The sequence below is a fragment of the Sinohyriopsis cumingii genome, chromosome 7, assembly GCF_028554795.1.
Source record: "Sinohyriopsis cumingii isolate HCF-2022 chromosome 7, ASM2855479v2, whole genome shotgun sequence".
NCBI classification, from domain to species: domain Eukaryota; kingdom Metazoa; phylum Mollusca; class Bivalvia; order Unionida; family Unionidae; genus Sinohyriopsis; species Sinohyriopsis cumingii.
The window spans coordinates 83587889-83615115 of NC_142967.1; the positions used below are offsets into that span (position 1 = coordinate 83587889).

General features: G+C 38.9%; 1 long non-coding RNA gene across 7 annotated transcripts in view; it reads right to left on the reverse strand.

Annotated features, from left to right (window-relative positions):
• Positions 1-27227, reverse strand: part of LOC149795647 (uncharacterized) — a 42214-nt gene that overhangs the window by 12237 nt on the left and 2750 nt on the right. For 6 of the 7 annotated variants that reach the window (XR_016422379.1, XR_016422383.1, XR_016422381.1 and 3 more), the window contains exon 3: positions 23227-23341. The exons of the other annotated variant lie outside the window; for it this stretch is intronic. This is a non-coding gene — a long non-coding RNA (uncharacterized LOC149795647). The remainder of the gene's footprint in view (positions 1-23226; positions 23342-27227) is intronic. 7 annotated transcript variants of the gene reach the window in all.

Sequence of the window (27227 nt, forward strand, 5' to 3'; positions counted from 1 at the left end):
CGAGGTCAAAAATGGCCCCAATAATTTTATTAAAATTTTTGATATTAGAAATAAGATGTTTTATAAGAATAATGAATATCGAAGACATCAATAATATATTAGCCGAGATTTCAAAATTAAAAAATCAAGGAATTGAATTATCTGATGGTCTTGACAGTGAAAAAATATTATCCGATTATGAGATTATTAACGAACAGTCGAAACGGGGGCGTTTTACCCTGGCCCGCGAGTACTTTTTTATAAAACGATTACAACATACGATTAATGAGAACCTGTACCACAATGACGCAAATGCATTCATTGGACTATTCACTGCCGTTGAAATAATACGAAAAAAACTCGGACGTGTTTATGAACGACGCCGGGAGATTTCTAGTAAGATCAAAAACATTAGAAGGATTATAGACGAAAACTCCGTGGAGCTCCCGATGGTACACTCGGCGGAAAATTAGAAAATTGCGGATCAATTTACAATAATGGTAGGTGAATCACTTACTACTCGGCTAGCCAGAGAGCGGCTAGCAGCGCTTAAAAAGTTTATACCGTTACGAGACAGAGTGAGAGAGAAACTTCAAACGCGACAAGAAATGCAAACCGATTTTACTGTTGGAAGCGAACAGTTATTTGCCCCGGTAACTAAAGCGACTAAGGATGTTACGGCGGCAACTGTACCCGTTCTTGGTGCGCTTGAAAAGATAGCGGCAGAGACAAAACAAACAAAAAGGTCTTTAGAAACACTCCCTGCAAAAATAGCGGCTGCTACAACACGGAGGCCACCACCACTCGCTATAACCGAACCACAAGAACCTTATGTTACAATAGCCGACGAAGAAGAACCAGGCGCCACCGCAAGAGAACCAGAAGAAGAAATACCCGAAGAAACACCAGAAGAAGAAATACCGGAAGAAAAAGAGGGGAATATACCCCGTATTGTACTCAAGAAGAGCACAATAGATCAAATTAGAGGCTTCAGCAACAGGGAAGAATTAATTAATTTTACTGCCAACAATTTTGCTAAGAACATACGAGATAAGAAGCATATCAATAGCGGTTACGAGAAAAATATAAAGTCGTTAAAAGACTGGGCAAGAATAGTGTATTTAGCAAGTAAACATAAAGATGCATTACCACATCGTAGTAAATCCGATTACGACGCATTCCACAAGGAAGTTAAGAGTATAACACCAAAAAAAGGAAAAGGATACCCTGTTGGTAAAGAATCCTACGGCGTTACCTGCCCTAATAGTGTTCTCAGTGATATATCACGGCTGGAAGTACTAATCGGAGGAAAACGAGCCGGAAATAACTCTCCGGAAATAATCAATGAGGCCGCTGATATTTGCAAGCGTTTATTTGCAGGCGGTATTATGGACATTAATGCATATCGAACGCTCATAGACGAGCTCGTGGATGATTAATTGGAAAACTGGTGTTTTTAATAAGGATGATCATACACTACAATCACGATAAACCAGTACTCGTCTACGTGGTAAACTCGCGATTGCCTGTTTACCGTGCGTACTATGGAGATGGTCTCGGTAGCACCATTGCGGGGTTATTTACAAGAATGGCTCCAAAAGTAGCGCCGTTAGCCAAACAATTAGGAATGAAGGCCATTGATGTTATTCGTGATAAGGGTATTAGTGCCATTGGAGATGTTGCCGGAAAGGCGCTTTCAGCCGCGCGGGACAAACTAATGTCGTTGGTGAGGAGAAAAAAACAGAAACCACCGGTGATGCCATCAACGACAGTGATGCCTGCAAATGTCAGTAAAGTAATAAATAACGCCGTGGAAGAAAAACTAGAGTCGTTGGCGGCTCAGTCATCCACCAACGCGCCCATGAACGCAATAGCGGGAGAGTGGTCTTAAACAGAATTTAAAGAATTTACGACGAAAAAATCGCAATTGAAAACATCAACATGATAAATAATAGAAATGTTTGCGCGAACCGCTGATCCCGCGTTTGATATGGACGCCCCAGTGCGCAGGGATGATTCTGTCCGTGATTATCAATATTATTCTTATTATGCAGCGCAACCCGACCTACGATCGCGAATTGAACTTCAGGTCCAAGATACCAGTAAATACTTTCTGCCGTGTGAAGCGTTTATCGAAATCGAGGGAGAACTCGTGACAAATGCCGCCGATAATGCACCGTACGCAGATGACGATCATGTTCGAGTTGGTTTCGTCAACAACGGTATCATGGCGTTATTTGAGAGCGCCAGATATCTTATTGACGGGCGAGAAATTGAATCAATAGAACGCGAGGTTGATGTTGCAACGACGATAATTGGGTTAGCGAGATATTCGGATGATTACACAAGATCGGCGGGTCCATCTATGATGTTTGCGAAGGACTCCGCCGACAACGCTGATCATTTTCAGTACATCAACGTGCTAATAAAAGAAAATACCACAATTGACCAGGATGAAGCAACCAATCCAGATCGCAGAGCAAAACCAGGCGCTAATTTCACTGTTATAAAAAGTCTTAACGATAATTACAATATGGGATTCGCAGCACGAATGTTGATGCTAAAAAGACCACGCCGACAGTTTTCATGCGCGATTCCACTCCATCACATATTTGGATTCTGCAGAAATGTTAGAAAAGTTATCTATGGGGCCAAGCATACAATCGCGCTGACGCGAAGGGGCGATGATAACAATGCAATATGGCATGCTGCTGGCGTCGCTGCCGGTAAGGTTGTTTTAACTAAAATGGCATTGTGGATGCCGGTGCTGACTCCATCAGTTACCACGGAGGCACGATTGTTAGCATTTATGGAACAGGGAGGGAAATCGTTGTTGAGTTGGCTAGCGGTAACAACTGATGCTAAAGAAGATAACGTCGCCGATACGTTTACATGGCACCTGGCATCAAAACAGGGTGTTTCGGCCCCACGTCATATATTCATAGCGCTGCAGAATAGGAATCGATTGGGCAGTCAAGAACACAGCCATATGATATTTGATCAATTAGGAGTCAGAGATGTTTCGCTGAGAATAAACGGACAACAGGAACCATCCGAGGATATACAGCTTAATTACGGCGACAACCATATCGCACGTGTGTATCATCGATTGCTGTCGTATATGGGTCGTGATCAAAACGTCGACACTGGTTTGCAAATATCACAACTTGATTTTAAAAACCGGTATCCGATTTATTATTTTTCGCTGGAACATCTTGATTTAACGAGACAATCCGTCGTTGATATACACTTCCGAGCTCGTATAGCCCCGGGTGGTGTTAATTATAGAGCGGTTGCTGTCATTCTCAGCGATAAATCAATGCTGCTAGAAGGTGTTGGTGGACGAATGAGAATCGTTGATGCGCCAGTGGAAAACATGTAATTGAAAGCACAAAACGCGTTTACAATAAAATGTCGTATAGTGTCGTCAGTGTAGAGTTGACTGATGGTCAAGTCAAGAAATTACGATCAAAGTCGGCTAAACAATGCGGGACCACAATAACGCTGAAGCCGTCGCAGATGGCGGGTGGTAATCATAAGATATCGTTGACGGCGCGTCAAATAAAACATTTCAATAATGCGATGAAGAATAAAAAGGGTGTTCAAATAGATTTTTCAGCCGCAGCAATTAAAAACATGGAAAAGACCGGTGGAATATTTCCGCTGTTAGCTGCGATTCCAGCGTTGATTGCCGCGGCCGCACCAGCAGTGGCTAAGGCGGCGGCGTTAGGAGCCGTTGGTACCGCGGCGGGGATGGCATTGAAGAAGGCAACCGGGAAAGGCTACAAAAAAAAACGACCCGTGGCCGGAAAGGGTCTAAGACTACCGGGAACCCCGTATTCATGGTACTCGGGAAAGGGTCTAAGACTACCGGGAACCGTTTATTGACTCGGGAGTCTATGACTCCTGAGTCAATGACTCCAATGTCTAATTTTGATTTAATAGACGCCGCAAACGCGTTAGCGATAAAAAACTTCAGAGGTGTTTTTATGAGGGATCAATTACCGGCGGCCCCAAGGAATACTGAAACCGGCATAATTAACCTCGATGGGTCCTCCGGAGCGGGAACTCATTGGGTTGCATACGCGATTGATCCGCGTGCGATCGTCTATTTTGATTCATACGGGTTACCCCCGCCGAAAGAGTTCATGCGGTATATCCGGGCGTGTTCAGCCCGGGTTTTTTATTCCACGCTGCCAACACAGCAATTAAGTGACCCACCGATATGTGGCCGCGAGGTATTGAACGTACTTGCGGCGATTTCATCATCGCGAAAACCACCTCATATGGTTGTAAACGAATACACTAGTGGGGTCGTAGAAGCTCAACGGATTTTAGAGAATAACATTTACAATAATAATGATTGATATCTGGGGGCGACCGGTTTCGGCGCTGAAAGAATCCACGGAAACGGCCGCCGCCGACATAAAAAAACTAATTGAGGATGAAATCGCTGATATGTTGAATCTAACAAGTGTTGACCCGGGCGAAATAGTTGTATTTCAAGACCGCCAGGGTAAATTGAAATCCGGTAATGTGTCACTGAATGACGTTTTAATACGACATCCTAATGTCGCCAATGGCACTATCGCGTTGTATACCGGCGACGGACGACTCAAACCGGGTAAACATATATCGGAGGTGACGAATGAGATAACATCCGTTCGAGACAGACTTACATCGTTGAATATATCTATGATCGAATTCGACGCGCGGGTGAAAAAATCTGTCACCGATATACAACTCACTACCGCTAGTTTTTTTGGGACCCCGACGGTAACCGAACCAAATCTTGCAATAATAAAGAATACTATTTCGGAGTTTACGACGCTGTCGGGCCAATTTTACACGTTACGAAAAAATGTTAACAGGATCGATGACAACTTTGATAAATTCTTTGGTAAAAAAAATATCAGGCCGGATGAAATCACAATAACTATAAATGATATCATTGCGTATAGACAGGAAATAGAAACAATCAAAACTAATGTTGCAACGAGCAAAGGGAATGTAGACGCGCATGAACGAGAAATAGGAATAATCGGCGCTAATGTTGCAACGATCATAAATAATGTAGACTCGCATGGACGGAAAATAGAAACAATCAAAACTGATGTTACAACGATCATAAATAATATGGACGCGCATACACAGGAAATAGGAACAATCAAAACTGATATTGAAGCGAACAAAAAGGGTGTGGACGCGCATACACAGGAAATAGGAACAATCAAAACTAATGTTGTAACGATCATAAATAATGTAGACGCGCATGGACAGAGAATAGAAACAATTAACACTAATGCTATAGCGAGCAAAAAAAGTATAGACGTGCATGAAGGGGAAATAGAAGTACTCAAAATTAATGTTATAGCGAACAAAAAAAGTATAGACACGCATATACAGGAAATAAATACACTCATTACTAGGGTTGCAGCGAACAAAAAAGATGTGGACACGCATATACAGGAAATAGGAACGATTAAAACTGATGTTGAAGCGATTAAAGACGGACTACCGAGAGTAGCAGAGCAATTCGAAAAAATAAAAATCCCTCATGAGAACATCATCAACACAGTATACACAATTCGGCATGGATCATTCGATTGGACTCCTACACAGAATACAGTAAATATTACCGCAACTGTTAAGGGTATTTATCGATTGACACTGGTTTCAATGATGCAGTTTAATATATTATCGTCGAGTTCATCCGGGTTTAACAATACAATATCAACAATTATAGACAGGAACGCAACTGAACAGTTTACAATTTATGCCGTTGATAGAAATCTAACCCGGGCAAACATTACATGGTATGTGGAATTTGCAGCGAATCTAAGTAATTAAAAACACTAGTTCTTTTAAAATAAAAATGACCACCAAGGAAGTTGAATCAGAGGTATCACCGACGTCACATCAATATCGATTCGATACCGCAAAAGAATTTTCCGCGAACTTGAAAACGCTTTCCGAACAATACCGTGTAAAAATAAAAAAATACCGTCGTAAAATAACCGCCATCGACGCGGTCGTGTACTCGGTGTCGGGTATAGTAGCTGGCGCCGGTGTTATTTTATCCACGGTGACCACGATAACCCCGATCGCTGTTCCAATCGCTGTCTCCGCAATGACAACAGTTGCTGGAGTTGCCAACGCAATCACTAGGAAGATATCATCGTGTTTTCAGAAAAAACTCAACGAGTATACAGTAAAACATCAAATAGTATCCGACGCATACTCGAAATTATCCGGGTTGATCTCGTTATCGATTGATAATTTGTTCGTATCCGATGTTGAATTCTCCACGATGGTCCAGTTGTATAGCTCCGCGATGTCAAAAATCGAGGATTTTCAACTGGAAGCCGGAACCACCTGGTTGTTGAAATTAGACACTAAAGACAACGAATAATAATAATGTCGCTGAACCCCGAAGGGTTTCAATTACTTCAGCGGATCGCGGAGAACACCACTCCGGTACAAACAAATATGATATCAATAACGTCAACGAAACCCGAATTCAGTGTGAACTTCCCGTCGCCGGTTCCAGTGAAGGAAATAGCGCTGGCAAAATTGCGAGTATATCACAGTTGGCCTAATATCCGAGCGGATGCATTTAACGGACAACAACCTAATAACTCGCTGGTTTTTGCACGGACAAATAAACCCGATGGGACCCCAGACTGGGAGGAGGTTACAATACCAACTGGGTCATACCAAATAGAGCAAATCAATAAAGAATTTCAACGCAGGATAAAATCGATCACAGGAAAGGAATCAAAAATCGCTATTACGGTTCATGAACCGACGTTATCGTCGACGATTGAAATAAGCACACCGGGGTATATGGTTGATATCTATAACAGTTCAATAAGAACCATACTAGGATGGCCTAAGAATCCACCTCATGAAATCCCCGCGGACTTGAGCACAAATGCGCAATCGTATCATGAGGTGAATCCCAGTTATCGAGATGTTTTGTTCGTTATGAAAAACGTGTCATCCCCCGACTGGTTTTCATTTCAAGACAGGAATACCATGCAATGGTATTTTCAGTACGAAGAAATTCCTAAATCGCGCATCAATGCCGAACTTAATTTAAATAATATCAATAGTTATTTTGCCGAGATTAATCATATTTACCAATCACAACTAGAACAACTACGGGAAACAAAAGCACGAAAACACGTTGAGGTATTAAATCAACTTATATCAGACATGGAATATATCAATGAACGAATCGTCGAGGTAATATCCACTGACAGAACTGGTAATAAACAAAAATTCCTAACCGAGTATAATATCACAGAAGCCGATTTACCTGATTTCAAGTTTCCAGGATACAACGCGCCAGAACTAAGAAAGTCTCTTAATGATTTTCTCGGTCCATCAACTCATATCCTCAGACACGATAACGGAGATGATGGTAGGCATATTGCTCCATACAACGTAAATATTGCATCGGTGATAGCAATCAATCTAGTGTGTGATGCTATCGAAGGGAGTTACCAGGTGGATACCAAGCAATCAAATCAGGCTCAACAGGGGTACATCCTTTATTCATTTTCACCAACAGCCCCTCCGGGATTTTTAATCGTTGAGAGTCCGATTAATCCGGACTATATGCGATGCCATGATCGGTTTTTAACGAGAATTAATTTTAGACTTACCGATCAGTCAAATAACCTAATTGATCTGCAAGAGGAGGAGTTAGTGATCACTCTGTTTGTAAGATCATAGCAGCAGAGGGGGCGATGACATCGACGCGGTCGTCGATGTGCTTACCGGACGCTGACGACGCTGGGGGATCGGCGCGCAGAAGGTGTTAATTAAACCAAATGACGACGCGACGATCCCCCAACGACGTCGTCGTTTTTTTTTTACCAGGCGCTGACGACACTAGATCGTTGAGTGCAGAAAGTAATAATTAAGCAAAATAACGATTGGACAAAATGTCCGATTCGCCCCCTCTGCTGCTCTCTGTGCTACGTTTCACTGACAGACTCTAGTCCAACATACCTATCCGACCTCACCTATGTGTACACACAAGCAAGATACTTACACTCCTCTTCCGACAATCATATACTCATTATTTTCACTATGAAAACAGTCACATGGACAGCATTCTTTTGCATATCAGGGCCCAGCAACATGGAATGAATTGCCCACTGAACTTAGACACAAAGATGCAGTGATCCCATTCAAGAGTGCTCTCAAAACTACTTATTCTGACTGCAAAAACAAACTTAATGACTTAATAATGTTAACTACCTTAAATATTCTCAGCATGTTTTTTATGTTTTCTAATTTCATGGTGTTTGTTTTTGTAATCATATCATTGTGTATGTTTTTATGTTGTCTAATGTTGCAAAGCGCTTAGAGCTTCTAAAGATTAGGCGCTATACAAAGTCCTCATTATTATTATTATTATATTTAGCTTGGATGAATATTTTTTAAATCAGTGGCCATAACTAAAACAATGGGATTTTGTTTTATGATCATAAAAGTATGTTGGACACCATCCATGATGTACAATGCTGTCTGACATTTCTATGCACCTAAGGTTTCCATCTCAAATATTAAAGCAAAATGCATACCAAATTTGACAGATTGACGAAAATAAAAAAAGCAATGCTTACCATTTGAAAAGAGGCAATTGTCACTAGAATATTCTATTCAAAATGATATTAATTTTGGACACAGGGGATACCACCCCCATGTTTTCCTGACTCGTGATATGTCGGCCTATTCTGTGCACAGCTTTAAAAGATGTAATGTTTATCCATCGAGCTATAGAAATGAAATACATTTACTGTAGACTGTTTCTGTCAGCAGTTAAGTTGAGTAATTAGGTCAGGTTTATAGCTAGTTTACAAAATTCAATGTAGAATGCCAATAAATGACAAGATATATTTTTGCAAACTAAAGTGATCTTGAAAAAAGATTAGTAAAGTTTAACATTTTATAAAAAATAAGCTATTATGTGGAAGAGAAACAACAATGAAATAGGATGCAATGTGTTTGCGTCTTGTTGATGGGGGAAAATTACTAAAGAATTTAGAAACAGACTATACGCTGGGGAATTTTTTGAGAATTTATGTTCTGGCGACAAGTCTACATATTGGGTAGCAGATGATTTTGCATGTGCGGGACAACTTCTTGCAAAATTGGAAACTTGGATTAAAATGCAGTATTGTTTTAAGGTATACATTACCATATTTTATATAATGTATTGTATGATTCTAAAAGATGCATAGTTAATCGGAATTTCTGGGTTACAGATTCAAGAAGGTCATGGAGTGGGTCTACATGTTGACTAATAAATTACTATTTGATCCCCTAGGTGATATTTCAATTCTAAATTAAAACTAATAATACTTAATGTATAACCAAAAATGCGACAACCTGGTGGAGAGGCGAAAATGGATATAAAAAACTTCCATATAGCCTCAGCAAATTTAAACTGAATAAATAGGGAAAAAATAATTTAACTAAACAACAAGACAAATTATGATATGATTTTCATACAAGAAACACATAATAAGTTGACTAAAGAACTAATAACTTCATATGAGGAAAAATTAAATGGGGTTATAATTGTGAATGATTATAAGGAGATGTAAGGGGAGGGGTAGCTACTTTTATCAAGAATAAAATGGGAGTAACTTGGGAGCAAAAAAACAAGGGAATCTTTTTTGCAGGAAGATTGATACATATTGTGATACAGGACACTCATTTTATAAATGTATAAATACCTGCTAATAAAAACAAAAAGCAACAATTCATTGAAAACCTGTTTAAATATGTAGAAACAATTTCAAAGGCCCCCCTCCAATCTGTGTTGATATTGATGGAAATATTGTGGATCTGATGTGCAATCTTACTGCATGCAAATCTTTCCAGAAAGCACCTATGTACTGTTTAGACACCGGTATTTGGTAACAGCCATATCTAGCGCAAAATTCAAAATGGTCATAGGACAGAAGGTTGAGTAGCTACAATGTCATAGCCTCAATGTCTCCACGAAGTAGGGATAGTAATATTTGTCCTAGGGTTGTGCTATTCCATGTCGATTTACAAGTAACCAAACAGGATTTGATTTGGAAATATTTTTCGCAAAAAGATCTCTTCTGCCAATGGTAGCTCAATGGCTGGGAGAAATACTGGCAAGTCAGATGTGTATAAAATGTACAGCAATGTGTGCAGATAAAATTGTCAAAAATGTTTGCAGGTTTTAATGAAAGGGCTATATCAGCCTTGAAAGTGCCAGAAATTATCATTATAGATGTGGCTTGGGTCTACATGTTTTCAGTTAACAAAAACAGAGTATCAAAGCTAGTAACTGGCATCCTTGTTAATTTGACTAATAACTATTTTTAATTAACCATTTCAGATTTATAAATATATACTCAATAGTAGTGAAGTGGGATGATATAGCATCAATGGGACTTACCATTAAAAACCACCCTGGGACGATATAGCGTCAATGGGAAATTTAACATTATGGAAACCCTTGGGACGATATAGCGTCAAGGGGAATTTAACATGGGAATATGGGACTGTTTAGCGTCAAGGGGAATTGAACAGGGTGGGACTGTACAGCGTCAAGGGGAATTTAACATGGGCAAAAAAAAAAAAAAAAAAAAAATCTTGGGCCTGTTGAGCATCAAGGGGAAATGGAACAGGGTCAGGACCCTATTTTAATAAGGTCCCGACCTGATGGGTCTATGGAAATGGAACAGGCGAATATTGAAACAGGGAGGGGTCTCTATTTTTTATTTTTTTTAAAACAAAACAAAAAAGAAAAAAAAAGGGTAGGCAATGAAAGTCAAGATCTTTTCGAGACCTATGAGTGGCCCTGAAAAGGGCCTTTGGGTTTCTTCTTCTTCTAACTCTTCCACTTCTTCAACCATCTTCTAACTTTTACCAATATTCCTGTCATCTTCTTCTTTATTTCTGACTCAGGCATCCAGTCAGGATGACCTATCACTCGGAATTTCTCCTGTATTCTTATCCAGTTATTGTTGAATTTCTCAAAGCTTTTTTTTTTCTTTCTATTTTCTTCTTCTTTTCTTTCCTTAGACCACTTTTCTTTGATGTTCTTTACCTCTTCCGTCAGCACTTTCCTCATTACTTCTTCCATTTTTGTCAACTGGTCGAACCCCCATTTTACGTATCACCACTCCATCCAATACAATACTTTTTCCAGGAAGCACCCGACTTGGATGACATGGTCCAGTGCTTCCTTCAAACTTCCCACTCTGACATAAGGTGGGTCAGTAAATCCGCTTGACTTGTTGACTTCTTCTTCTATCATCCCTGCGATGAGATCTCCGGCCACCTTTAGTCCTTTGACTTTAATAGTTAACAAGTCTTGCCTATTTCCATCACTCCATTCCTTTTCTATTCTTCCTACAACATATTCAACATCCATTATCCAAAAATAGATATCTCTTAATAGATTGAATAATTTTGTCACCTCCATCTTTGTTTATTCCGTGGAATGGTCTGAACGATTGTTGTTGTTGTTGAGTTGAATTATAGTGGCGTGCGCTTCGCATTGAGCATGTACCACTGGTTTATGATGCCACAGGCACCTAACTGATTACTCCTTGGAGGAAGGAATGGAGCCACTTCCTCCAGGCATATCTGTGTTCACAGAACACTAATTGATTGGGCCGTCAGGTCAAGGTACTTTTGTGTACACATCGATCTGATTGTAAGGCCTATGTTTTGTTTGAGTGGGATTGGACCCAGCACACACTCTGTCATTCATTTGCATTGATTAGCGACTAGTGGGATTGGACCCGATCTAGTCCGTATTTTTAATTTATGATGCATGCACTGCACGTATGTGTTTTGATGTCTGTCCGTCGCAAAGGGCGAAAGTGGTCAGGCTCGGGCGGAGTTGTCTTGCCACAGGTTAGCAGGGTTTTTCCGATCCAGGGTATTTTTGTTCTAAATTTCCGTCTTTGGAATTTTGAATCATAAAAACTCTGTGCTGTTTTTAAGAGAGATAGAGTCTATTGAGGTCAATGTTAGCTTTTAGGTGACAGTATTTGTCGATTGGTTTTGCAGCCTTGTGCTGCTGGCCCTGGATGGAGTTGGTGTTTTTTCCATCTTACTGAGTAATTGTTTTTGGGTCCTAATTATCTAGTTGTAAATTTTGGTTGCAGCCTTGTGCTGCTGGCCCTATAGTCACTGGTTTTTTTTGACTACCTTATACAAGTAATTTTTGGGGTGGTATTCTATATATTTGTTATATTTGCAGCATTGTGCCGCCGGGCCCGATAGTCGTTGGGTTTTTTTGACTACCTTATATGTGTAAGTTTAGGGTCTTAATACGGGGGATCCCTGATGGTCTATTCTTGCGACCACCTTTTACGTTCTATTTTGGGACTATATGGTTATACCTAGTTTTTGTCTTAGCTGTCACCTATGTAGAAGATAGACTTTTGGAGCTGTTAGGGTGTTAGGTGAGTATTAAGTTAGGAGAAGTGGAGAAGGTTTGTTTTGTTTTTCCCACCACCCACCCCCTGTATATTTCTTCCTGGTATTTGAACTAGGTGTTTTTTAATTTAATGATATTTGTTTGTAGAGTTTTATCAGTCAGTGGGCTAGTTTTGATAAAATGAGTTTTTCTATTGTTCAGAATTTGGTACTTGTTTTGTGAGTGTATTTATTTTGTAATACTTTTGGCTAGATTCGGATTAGATTCCCTCGTCGATCACACTCGCCTCTCATAAATGGAGAGTTCGGGGAGACCGAATCCTTGTCTTCGCCATTGGTCCAAATTTGATATATATATATTTTATGTAAGTATTTATTAGTGTAATTTAGATAATTTCATTGCTTAGCCGGTTTCGGATTAGATTCTCTCGTCGATCACACGGTCTGAATGACGAATACTGTAGGTTCTTATAGTTAAAGCGCAGACCTGAAGGAAAACATCCCCCTAAGACTAAAATCTTATATTACCAAGATCATCACTTAAAACGTACAATTCACAATATTCTCCTAGAGCAAAAGTAATCCACATAGTAAGTAATTTCAGACCACTGCCATTCAGGGTAACGTTCAAGAATCTCATTGAACTCTTTTGATGTAAACGGTCTAAAGCGATATAATAGTATGAATGCACCCTTGACCCAGAGAAATCTAACACACTGGTTGACTTTTTTCACTTATCTCTTGTGAATTTCTCGGAATAAAAGTTCTACAGTTATCCATTGAGATTTCACTCTGGCAAGCCCCTGCCAAACTTCCTTGTAAATCTTCTCTTGCAGTTCTTTAGGTAATGATTCAATATCGTTTTTGAAATGAAGTTTAAATACTGGTCTCGATGATGTCCAACATTTGACTCCTAACCAATCTGGTTTCTTCTTTAACGACATGGTAAGTTACTTCAATTTCTCGGTCCCACTAAGGGTAAGTAATGACAATTCGGTGACCAACGAGCATGTTCTAGATAGGCCGAATCTTGTGGTTCCCAGTGGTGAAGTGACACACCGCAACTGAAGCACTTGACTTTATCCCCTTCGTGCAAGTAGAAAAATCTGGCTCTGGCTAATTCTTTGGGGATCGGTCCTCCCAGATACTTAGGCCATTTTCCTTTGAATGATTGAAGACGATTTTCAAAGTCGCAGTATTCCGACAAACACACAGGGAACGAATATTCGTCTTTCACAGGTTCGTTTCGATGAGGGCTGGGTGACATGGACAGGAGTTTGCTCAAGTCTGGATGACATCCGTAGGGGGGTAGACGTGAAGGTGAACATCCACATTTAAAATGAAACCCAGTAAAGTGTCCAAGAGGACGAGCAGCATCGCTTTCGCATCCCTCAGGTTTGACACGCACAGCATCACTTTCCATGAGAGGGGTAGTGAGAACAAAGTTCTCATGATGCTTTACGGCATCGCTAAGGTCACAGCGTACAGCATCGTTCCCATCGCAAGGCTCACAATCACATTCCACTTCAGAAGCCCCAAACTTGAATTGTGCCTTTCTGAACTTGTTTTGTGTTTCTCTGAAAGGATTCATCTTGTTCGCTTGGTCTTGGTAGTCACAATGAACTATCGATCTTGACCATAGCCCCTTTTTATACTAGTCACAATGCAGTCTCAAGCTTGTACATCGTTCCTTTTTTATATCTAGGTTTTGAAGGTACTGTCTCTAAGGTACCGTCATAATTGTACCGTAGTGTAATGGGTGGAAAGGCCATAGAAAGGTAAGGGCAGTGCAAAGACCATCGAGTGTGTTCCAGAATAGCTGAACCTTTATAGATACATAGATCCATTCGTAACTTCAGTCCACAAGCGAAACACTGTACTTCGTATCCCAATCCTGACTCAGGTCCCAAGTAGACAAATCCTGTTCTAGCTAAAACATGCGAAGAAGGTAATCCTTCCCTATCCGTAAACTATTTCTGAAATGTGTCCAATCGACGGGCACAATCACAATAGTCAGGTAAGAAGACTGGAAAATGGTAGGGTTTGAACTTGGAGTTCTCATCAGGTTTCTCACTTGATTCTTGCTGTGGTGTAGTCATGCTTCTGGTGAGTGGCTATCCACTTACAACCAATGTTTTATACCGACATGTCCATATGGCAATATAAAGTGATTGGGAAGCCGCACTCGCTTCTTATACACGATTTGACAGACTTTTTCCAAGGGTCGACTGACGATGTGGTGAGTGGGTAAACGTACAATCTTGTTCGGTTGATAGGTGGTCACTTTAAAGTGTTCATCTTCTCTAGACTGCAAAGCTTCTTTCAATACGCCAAAGTTCACCACTCGACTGGTACGATAATTCAGAGTCAATCCTTTCACTTTACACTTCGTGTGCACTTCTCCTTGTTTGTCCCAGTATTCGTAGCCGTAATTTTTAAGACCGCCACTGGCGAAACTTAGAATCTTGTCGTCAGAATGCTCGTCTGTCCAGGCTCCTAAACGGTCTCCTTCGATGTTAGAGTGCTGTTGACTCGGGTGACCGATGTAGATGCAACTATCCGTGTCAAAGTACAGGACGCGTTCCCCTAACAGTTCTAAAGCTTCGTACAGTTTTAAGCGAGCATGAGCTGTCACGTAAGCTGCAATGATGACATTTCCAAAAGGATCGGCTTCTACAAAGTCCAGATCTTCTTCGTAATTGACTAAGATCAAATCTTCGCGAACGACGTCCACGTGTTTGATGAATTTAGTTTTGTTGTGAATCATCTGGAAGTAGCAGGAAGGTTCTGTCAAATATTCTTGGGTAAACACGGTCGTTGTGCCATTTTACCCCACAAGCAATTTAACATCACTTTGGCAAACGATCGCCTGCCTTTGTTTTTCTCGATGTGATCTAAAGTAATGCCTTCTTGTGCCCAGTATTTCTCTTTGAATGTCTTTTGGTCTTCGGGAGTGTGATACCAGGACGGATAACCACTGGCTTCTTGCTTTAGTTTCAAAAAGGCATCCACGTAGTCTGCCAAAATGCCTTTCTGAGTGGGGTCACCCTTGTTGTATTGTTCTGTCTTGGGAAAGTGACAAATTTCATACACTTCTAACAGTTGGTATCCCATGTCCAGAGCTTTGAACAATTCTACGCTGACCCACGTCCCCGTCAAGGCCCGTTCTTCCTGGGTGTGCTGACAAGGCTGGTCTTGGTTGCACGTTTCAGCACAAGTACGGCACAAAGGAAACATCAGTTTGTCTTGACAATGGAGAGGTAGAATGGGATGGTACAAGTCAGTGGGAGCCAAAACTTTACATTTGATCAAGCCTTCATATTGTCGAATGTTTTTCAAATCGATGTGTTCCGTCAACAATTGTGGGTGCCCTGCAGGAAAGCGACAATATTTGCACACGTAGGGATACAGTGAACACACGTCCAAGTATTTGATTTCTTCTCCTTTCTCTTCGTCGGCTTGGTACAGCAAACTGGTGGCATTGGTCCTTCCTCCGTACAAACTATCCCTCGTGTTCAGGGGGTCCATGAACTGGTAACTTTCCACGAGGTGTTTAAACTCTGGATCGGTTTTCAAACGGTGATGGTACTCGTGTTCCCACATTTCCACCACTTAGTATCCTTCCTGTTCTAACTTTAGGCGTTGCTGACATGTGGCCTGGTACAAGTCTTCCATGGTTCATTGTAAAAACTGATTTTTAGTGCCACGGTCAGGGTAACAGACGGGGCATCCGTGAAATAAGCAACCTTTAAACTCGTACACAATCTTGGGGTTTTCTAAGTCCCAACCATCGACCGAATGCATTCTGATGGTCTTTTCACCCCCTCCGTTGCGGGCATGCTGAATCCATTTGTCTTCCTTGTCACACAAGTAATGTAACCAGCGTAGGGCTTTGACCGAGTATTGACGTTTGACATAGTTGGTCATTTGAGGACTGATGACAGCCACGGTGTTTTCAGGCATGAATCATTGCCGGTACACTAAGGAACATGCTTTGGCAATGGTGCAAGCTTCTTTGAAAGGATCGACCCCTCCGTGTTCCATGAACAGTTCTCGAAATTTTCCACAGCAACACCGTAAAATGTCCACGTCGGAACGACAATACTTTAGCATTTCTTCCTGAAAGTCAAAAGGGTCAGAGGCGTGAGCCTGGTACCAAGCGTAGAAAGCTTCTCGTTGTTCGGTACGCATGTTGTCAGGGTCGTAATAGTGAGCCTCAGGCAAATGGGGTAGAACGGTGTGTTGATTGGCTTCCGTATTGAAAAAGTGTGGAAAGCACCCTTTAGCCATTTCTGTCATTCCAAACGTTTTAGGCATTCGACTCAAAGGCATGGCTAAGTAACTCATCGAATCTTTAAACTGTACTTGTCCCACTTGCATGAAAATGATTTTGGCTCCATTCAAAGTGACTTTAGGACGTTCGATGCCATGTTCTGTATAGTATCTGTGAAGAAACTGTCCATCGTATCCGGAGAAATTGTGAGCCATCACTGTGGCATGACGATGACAATCTCCGTAACGTTCGATGTCCTCTTGGATCCACGTCTTGTCGATGGGGTGTAAGACCCATCGAGCGAAATCAGCTAGCGTGTTCGGTCCTCGAAAGATTTTTTCACGTCCTCCAGAAATCTTGCTGCAGTGAAGGCAATGACTGAAAATAGGTTCTTGAATGCACTTCTCGCACGCTCGATGAGCCACGCAGAAATTAGGAATGTGAATACCAGTCTCTTGCATGCATTCAAAATCGAAAAAGATGAAATTGCCTTTCTTCTTGTGACCGATCTCTTTCTCTGGTTGGGGTTGGTATTTTTGCACATAGCATTCGTGTTCCAAGTCCACGATGTGGCAGCAAATGTGACATTTTTTCTTTCCTCGACACAGGTGTGCCTTGGCATTATTGGTAAGTATGCCTTGTCCACAGGTAGGGCACAATCTCAGCAGCTGACAAGCACATTTCTTCTGTGAACCTTGCATCTTCAAATGTTGTTGGTAACAGACAGGGCTGACAAACGTGCGCAGACCAGTTGAACAATGCACTCGTTCTTGTCCTTCGCTCAGACAGGGTGGAGAGGCCAAACATGCTGAGCATTTCAATCCACATCTCGGTGATGAACCCTTCTGCTTTCTCTAACAGTACTTCGGACTTGAAATCTTTAAACTTCACCGTGTATTTGTAAGCTGTAGTTCTAAATTTTCTAGAGGGATGCTCTTCCGTCTCTTGAATGGAATAGTACTTTTCACGGTTGACTAAGGGTGGTGAACTTTGTTTAGAGGGTTTGGATTCTGGTTCACTCATGTCCTCTTCAAAATCACTGGCATGAATTTGTGCCAAGACTTCAGCCCTGGTACGAGGCGATAAAGCACGTTTCTGCCTCTTACTTTCTTCTTCCTTCTTCTCAAATGAATTGGATCGTTTCATCTTGATAGCAAAAAGTCAAATGACTAAAGTTTAAACACCATGGACTAATTTATAGTCATAGCAGACCAGCGTATATAAAAGGGTATGTGTCTTGTCCTTTCACTATTCATTTCACTCTCAAACCGAGCACAACGATGGAAGAGACTACCCAGATCGAACGTTTCATCAGAGCTTTGCGAGGGGTCATCCAAAAATTCTCTTCAGACCAGCCGAGGGACTGCTCTCCTTCCTTTCAAGATAAAAGTCAAGATACTTGCTATATCTGTCAGAAGAAAGGGCATTGGTCTTCAGAGTGTCCAGACCGTCAAAAAAGAAAAAAAGGGGCTAGAAAAGACAAAAGTCAAGATACCTGTTATTATTGTCAAGAAAAAGGACACTGGTCTCCAGATTGCCCAAAAAAGAAACAAGGAGTCAGAAGAAGAGAGGGATTCTTCAGAGAAAGAAGAGGAAGAAAACAGGTGAAGAAAAAGAAACAGGAGAAGAAAAGAAGAAGAGAAGAAAGTGAGGAGGAATAGGAGGAAATGACTGTGGTGGTGAAGAAATTCAAAAAACTCAGAGAGTGAACAATGAGACAGAAGAAGTTTATGAACTTTTTAAAGTGCTCTGTTGTGAATTGTGAATTGGATTGTAAATATTTATAAAAGAATAAATTAGGTATTAAAAGGTAAGTGTCTTTGGGTTTTGATTTTAAAATAAGAACCTACACTCACACACTCATACACACGTACTACAGAGGTAAAATGTTTTTTTTTTATAGTTTGAATGGATGTTGGCAATTGAAAGTCTATCTCTTTTCGACAGACGTGGGTGGCCCTGAAAAGGGCCTTTTTTGGTGTAGGGGTGAGTTTAAGCAATCAACTTTAACTGCCTTAAGCCTTTGCCACGGCCAAGGCCTACTTCTGGACTGCGTAGTGTTGATGATGATGATTTGGTTGAAATCACTAAGGGTGGCACGGGAGGCTTAGTCACAGGGTTGGAGTGTTTAGCTCGGGAAGGTCGTATTCTCTTTGGTCGTAATAAAGAAGTCTGATAACATTTGATTCAGACTTCTTAACTCCGCTAAAATGTCTAACAGTACCGTGACCATTTGATTTTCACACCCTTGTTTCTTTGCTGCTGCTTCTTCTTCTTCTTGTTTTTTTCTTACCTCTTCTTTTTGCTGCTGTTGCTGTAGGAGAAAAGCTTGTTCCGCTTCCTTTTGCTGTTGTATAAATTTCTCCAATTCTTCTTTCTGTCTCTGTCTAAATTTCTCCACGTGTGGTAATGAAGGAGAAGGTGACGAAGGTTCCGGAACAAATTCTTGCGAGGTAAGAAAATCCACAAAATCCCAATTCACCTCTTCTGAAAGTAAGTCCGGTTTCCCTTGGGTAGTCTCCACAGCTGGTGCACCCCAATTTATCGTTTTCTGAGTTTCCGTCATGTTGAAAAACTGTCGCATGAATTGACTGCACACAGGTGCTAGCAAATCTATATAGACCACATGACGTCACAGACTGCTCTCTTCGGATTGGATGTGGACGTGTTTGGATTGGTCAGTGAACTCCGTTTCAATCCTTCCTCTCCCTATAAATAAGTGTAGTTCACTGCATTCCTTCACCTGTTCTCGGCGCCTCAACATGTGGACCAACGTTCAATCTTCTATGCTTGTGTCTTCGATGATGTTCAGGACAGACATACCGATGTACGTCCGATCCAAGTGGACAGTTGTCCATAGGACAGATACCAGCCTATGGATACGTAGGATCTATGTGGAGAGGCAAGGATGTCTCAAAAGAGTTTTAGTCTATGGTCCTGCAGTCAGGCGAAGCCTAAGGACAAGAAGAAGTCACAGATGCCCTTTATGTTAAGGGCATATTAACATAAACCCAAAGGCCCTTTTCAGGGCCACTCATAGGTCTCGAAAAGATCTTGACTTTCACTGCCTACCCTTTTTTTATTTCTTTTTTTTTGTTTTAAAAAAAATAAAAAATAGAGACCCCTCCCTGTTTCAATTTTCGCCTGTTCCATTTCCATAGACCCATCAGGTCGGGACCTTATTAAAATAGGGTCCCGACCCTGCTCCATTTCCCCTTGACGCTCAACAGGCCCAAGAATTTTTTTTTTTTGCCCATGTTAAATTCCCCTTGACGCTATACAGTCCCACCCTGTTCAATTCCCCTTGACGCTAAACAGTCCCATATTCCCATGTTAAATTCCCCTTGATGCTATATCATCCCAGGGGTTTCCACAATGTTAAATTTCCCATTGACGCTATATCGTCCCAGGGTGGTTTTTAATGGTAAGTCCCATTGACGCTATATCGTCCCACTTCACTACTCTCAATGTATTTATACCAATATTAAGTTTCTGTATGTCACTGTGTTTAAGTTTTGATTTTCTCTGTTTTATTTCACTTGATACAAACACATGCTGACTAATCTTGTCATGTGGTGTATCTCGATCATACTGTAAAAGTGCATAGCTTAACACAGGTTTCGAACTCTTGCTATGAGCAGCAGCAGTAAACATGGCATGTACCACTAGAAATCAACTTTTTTTCTTCTTGGCTATAAAATCATTAGGTACTAATGTGTAAACTATTAAGTTGGTAATTTTTTAAATATAATTATTGTGCAGATTTACTAAATGTACTTTTGCGATACTAAGTCCCATGTTTGTTTAAAGGTTCTAACAAGCTGGGGTTTTTATGCAATATGTCATAAGTATATAAGGTGTTGTGGGCTGCATGTATGAAGACAGCTCAGCAGCTTTCTAACTAATATTGCAATTACTATGAGCTTTCTTAAAAGTTATTTATTTTTTTTAAGTTGTTTCTTACTGTTCTGTATATAGTTTAGAAACTTTAAGCAATATTTTGGACTAGTCCGATAACATAAGACACATCACCCAATATATTTGTTGGGGGGCTGATGGGTCTTACTGCCTAACGAAGGGTGCTGTGTGGAGCGTTTTGATGTCGACTAACAGTGTAATGAAAGTCAAATTTTCTGAAATATCACACACAACTGGTAACCAATAACAATGCATTTCTACAAAGTAAAGTTATAATGTTTTTGTCAGACTTCACTTATCCTGATGTCTTTTCTCTAATAAATTCAAATTCTCACAAATGAACCGGACCTGTTTTCAAGTTTTGTTGGCCCACATTTCAGTTGGCTGGAAAGCGATGAAAGTCAGGAATGCCAAAATCGGGTTAAGCTGAAACATTATTCTTTAAGGAAACAAATAAAAATATGTTTTGCCTACTGGAACTGTAAGCAATGTTTTGTTTCATTCAAGAAACATATTCCCCACATGAACCTACTTAAACAAACTTTGGCGTACCTCGACTACCATTGCATTGCAACAAATTCAAATGTATGGCAATGGAACATGAAAATGTGTCCATTTGCTAGTGTCATATTTTCACTCCACCAGGATAAAGACAGCACTGCAAGTATATTAATTACACATAAATTAGTGGAAGAGTGTCGATATAGGCTGCCAAGTGTGTGAGCTATTCCTGAAACTTGGACTACTCATTCCGATGACAATTGACATTGGAACACATATACATGGCCGTTATTTGGGTAGTAAGACATAGCACTAAAACAAAATATTTTGGACTTGTACATTTTTGTTTAAGATTTTATTTCAGCACAAAATATTTATTGATGGAATTTAATGTGCTTTTCTCTATTCTAAATTATATAATTAATATTCATTCCTAACTTATTTTACAAGCAAACTACATATAGTTATATCATTTGTTATAAGAACTTGGCTATATTGTCAAGTGAGTGTTATCTTCACATACCAACACGTGTATGTACTGATTTTCTGTATTTAAGACTCTAATTCCATGCCTGAGAAATTTTTCTTATGCTGCAATACATGATTCAATTTCTTATACAGTATAGGTCCAAAAATGTTCTTAGGGATATAGAATACCCAAGTCATTGTGAGTGTTATCCTTGCTGATTTGATCTTTGCAATACAATTTAATCATTACTTAATCCATGATATGACTGAGGTTTTTTTAAACTAGTAATTTTTTAAATTACATTACATTTTTTTGTAATGTAACAAATCCAAATCACACACACACACTTAATCTAGCACTTCACACACATAATTCCAATGTCTTCACAAAAAGCTCAAAATGTCAAAGTCACTGTGAGTGTTATCTTCACTGACATAATATTCTAACTTCAAGTCAACAATAACTTATTAATCTAGCAATCCAGAAAAGCATAATTTAATGACATTTTTCTTTCATAATTTACTAGTTGTCTAAGTCTGAGGTGGGCAAACTATTTTTCAATGTAGCCACAGGTGTGGCGAATGAGAAGTGAAAAACATCATACGATGCCACAACTGAGCCAAACTTACATGGCCAATTTGCCACTTGTGGCAATTGGTCACAAGGTTGCCCACCCTGGGTCTAAGTCAGTGTGACCATTGTCATTACCAGCCTGAAACCCAATTTAATGCCATTTGTATAAATTCATTTCAAATAAATATTATGATATAGTTGAAGTGTAAAGTCAAGCGAGTATTCTGTTTGCAGATTTTACATTTTAGATATTACAGTAAAGTCATATTTTCTCTTGTGTAGTGAACTTTATTGCAACTGGTTCCAAAATAGTAAAACTTATTCAGTTTTCATTCACCAGAATAGGTATTAATACAATCCTGAACTAACTGTATGGTACTAAAATATACCCTGATCTTGTGTGAGATTGTAATATACAGAACTATACCTCAAGACAACAATAATATATTGAATTTATATTATATCAAGACTGTCATGGTTATGAACTCCAACTTTATTCAGGTTTTTTCATAATAAATGATCATCTTGTGTTATGGCTGAAAAGAAATCAGAGTTCATTTTAACTCCATTCTCTCCACATTTGTCAGTTGTTATGAGGCATACTCATCATCAGTGTTATAGTAAAATGTAATCTTATCTGGATCAATCTTGCTGGTGTAATATATGAATGGAGAAAGAATATTATCATCCAGATTAAAATATTTTTTATTCAGACTCTACTGAAAATTTTAGCTGGATATGTGATACGGAGCCTGATGTGTACGAACAAAGCAATGTGTGCCATGACCTTTTTAATTTAACATTTTAAACTCCTGCAGAAGAAAGAGATTTTTAGATCCATTAAATTGTATTAACAAAAACATTTCTTCAGTATGATTTTCCTTTACTTAGTAGTGACACAACTCATATTTTAAAGTTGTTGTTTTGTGTTTGGTTTGGCTTTTTATGGTAAAGCAACACAAGTAAGTTATTTAGTGCCAAGGCACTTTAAGTATAGTGCCTTGCCCAAGGACGCACCATGGTAGCTAACCCAGGTTGGTCCGATGGTAGAATTTGAACCTACCTTATTTCACAGGTCCAGAAAGCTAACCACTGAGCAACTACAGCTCCCCATCTTGTAGTGGAATGCTGGTATACTTTATGATCAAGAAGGATGGGTTGGGGTATGCATGTTGCATCTGAAAAAAGTGATGGAATTTTTGTTTACATAATATTTTAGTCATACAATATGAATCATTTTCTATAGATTTAAGATGTATCAGATCAAGTTAAGAAAAATTATATATTCTGTTTCCTGGGAATGTACTAAAATTCACTGTTAATGTTTGATTTTTTTGGTAGTAAGTTTACTTGGTATTTTTTTCTTTTTAACTTGAATACCTAATTTGTTAACATCCTGTCCTAAATCTTCATGGTTCTGTCTATAAAGTGACAACTGTTGATACATGTAGGGAAGTTTTTGTTTATATCTTTTGATTTTTGTGGTTCTGGAAGTTGCAGTATTTGTTGTTGTATTATTAACCATTTCAGTAATTTAATGAATGCAGAGTATACTGCTCTATAAATGAAATTTATGGGAAGATAATGTAAAAGTATGTTTCACTGCAAATATAAATTGTTTAAAATAATAATATATCATTTATCATATGACTATTCAATTGTGGTAACTAGTATTCCATCCAATATCTATATATTAAAATATGTCTTTTCATACAGCTGGTGATCATTTAGATACAAGTCCAATTGAACATAATCAAATTATCAGTGCAGGTGTTTTTATTAGTAGTAGTATTGCAAGTATAAGTGTTAGTATTAAGATTTCATATACAGGTATGATAAGTGTATCATAATGTTTAAATGATGCTCCTTGTTACAACATAAAATATGTTCATTGAAACAAATGGTTCACTGGTAAATTGGCAGTAAAGGTCTTCACTGAATTATGTTGCATAAACTATTTTACAATAAAACATATATGATGCATCTCAATTATGATGATGTGGAGGAGGAGGATTAATAATAATGCAGTTTAAGTTATCTTCATCACATAAGTTCTAGCAGATGTGTCATTTTTATGTGGCTCATTATCAGTTTGAAACTGGTCTATGATTCCTGGATCTGGACATATCTGGCCCCCTGCTGTTGTGCTGCTATGGTCTTTACAGTTCATTAGGATATCAGTTACACTTGGTTTACATTTAGAACCCCATGGGATGGAATGCCCAGTTTGAAACTGAGAGAATGGTTAATTATCCATAATATAACTCCTGCAGTTATTATTAGGTTTGATATCAAGGTCTTTCATTAAAAGCTTTTCAACTCATGTTCTGTTCTACCATACAGATAAATAAAGTCAAATTCAAGGCTTTCAGAATTGTCCAGTTTGTTTCATGTGTTGTCAGTTTAATGGGCAGGTAACTAAATGTGCAGCAGACGGACTGTATATTGCCACTGTACCACATAAATATCAGTGCTTAGTCTGCTCTCAGTGGCTGTGGTTTGATTAGTTACAAGTATCATCACATGTGACTAATTATTAACCAATGTAATGAAACTTATATAATTAGAAGGCTGTATTTAAAAACTCTAAAGATCTTAAATGTGTGCTAGAGGGTAGGGTTAGCAGTTATAATCCCAATTATGTTGTGACGAGCAAAAAGCACTGCACACATTTTAGCTTTTAGTTTGGTTCTGGTAGGGTCAAAACATGCAGGTACATTTTGATCTTTAAAAATTAACATAATTCCCATGTAATACTTTCCAAACCTAAGTATGCAATTGATCTGATAAAAGTTTTGAGATTACTGTTTAGGCTCTGTTCTTACAATACTAGATATACCTGACTACTCCACAGTGAAATGGCCAACTGTTAAGTTATATAAGCCAGATGAGTAATGTTAGCCATTTGTTTAAGTGTTTTCTCATTAATTTCATTTGTGTCACAGAGTTGCATGCAATATTTCTTTCTAGAATAAATTTATTTTATTTTCTAATTGTGTATTTTATGGTCTCACTGGACAGTTTATCTGGTGAATTTTCATCCGACAATGACCAATTACAGAAAAATGAGAATAATTTTACACTGAAGATACTAACAAAAACAAACTAATGATTTTTGTAGAAAGCATACATGTGAGATTTTGACTGCAGTAATCAGGTTAATTCCTGATGCAGCTATTGATTTCTATACTGAACCATCACTGCCACCATCTCCTAAATTTTACATTCATTTTTGACAAGAAATAGCTATTTTCAATATTTTTCTGTGACAAGGCAGCTAAAAGAATCAGTATGTGGCTTATGCATGAATAAAGTTCACTAGTACTATAACAAATTAGCATACTTTTTTCATCAACCCTCAACCATCTAGATTTTTTTATATTTGCCTCTGTAGCAGACACACATCAAGGTCAGCAGCTCATTTGCAGATCAAGCATTTGATCTCCAATGCTCATCTAACTGTGACAGGCAGTCACTAACAAGCCAACCTATTTCCATGCCTAACTCAAAGTAAATCTAAACCACATTATAGATTTAGCTTATGTGTGAATTTAGAAATGCTAGGCTTGTGATAATTAGGTTCATGCCTTCTACCTTAAAAATTAGGTGTATGTCAAAATACAAAATTATCCAGTGAGACCTATGATGTTAATTTTAATCCCTATGGGATTTGTGACATAAAAAACCCAAATGCTTTATGTATTAAAAGGTAACTAATGGTGGCAGGATCTGCAGTGAATCAATGGTATGTATGATAGACTCCTGATAAAAATGTTTGTGTTACAATCCTGTTATCAAGTCAACCAGGTTACCTACTACAATGTACCCTTGCCTTACTCCAATTCCCTCAGTACTCAGTAAACAACTAGTGTTGCTGTACATAACAAAACCAGTCCATATTGATTTTACCTATTTTACTAAATCCTGACAAAAATAATTCTCTAAATAAAGCATGATTAATATGTGAAGGTCTCGCATGTAATCAAACTCTTCCAAGCTTTTAATGATATGAACCGATTTATCAATGTTTATCAAATTTGCATGAAAAACTATTTCTTATTTGTTATCAAATATGTTAGATGTTTTGATCATATAAGCATTTCTGCTACATTAGATCAAAATAATCTTTTTGTCAGAAATAGAGCCCTTATAGTATTTGCAAGGTCAACCAATCAGATGCAGAATTTGAGTTTAATATGAATGAATATTTTTTTTACAAAATTGCTCCTTTGCTATATCTTGATGAGATAAATCTATTTACCAAGTGTGATAAAATTAATGAGAAATAGTTTTAAGAGCAGTAGCAAGAATGGCGAGTGAGATGTAGAACCACCACATTATTTGCATAGAATTTGCTTACAGCCTCAGACATACAAGCAAATAATTAAACAAGTCAGATCTAAATTTGACCATAAACACTGTTGTGCAAGTCGTAAGAAACTCTGCCAATCAGATGCAAGGTCACTTCATTAACATACCTTTATCACACTCATAATAAGCATCATTGTGAAGCTTGACTATAGAAGCCCAATGGCCAAGTATGATCAAACTTGAATCAGCAGTAGTGGTTATAACCTCGTGTATTTGTATGCATCTTCACTTCTTCAATCTAGATCTCATTTATATAAGCATGTATTCTAAATTTAGTAAAAACTGCACTATATGCATAAATACTGCATGCGGTGGTAACATGCTCAGTCAGGTGAAAGATCACTTTATTATTATTAATGGTTAACACTCATCAAACTTCGAGGACAACTTAATGATTTTAGTCGATATTGTGGAAGTATGGCTTTTAGGTTGGTTAAAAGAACTCAACTAATCTTATACATGATCACCTCGTGTATATACTTGGATTTTGCTGAATTCCTAAAGCATGGAAACATGCCATAAAAAACCACCTAGTACATAATAATTTTGATAAGCAGGATGATAAAATAACGAACTTGCGAAAACAAGATTCACTCAAGTTTATTTACAAAGATCTTTGACAGGAAGCTAAAAGGCAACACACTGCGAAGCAAGAAACTTGGATGCAAGTATTAAATAAAAATATAAGTAGTG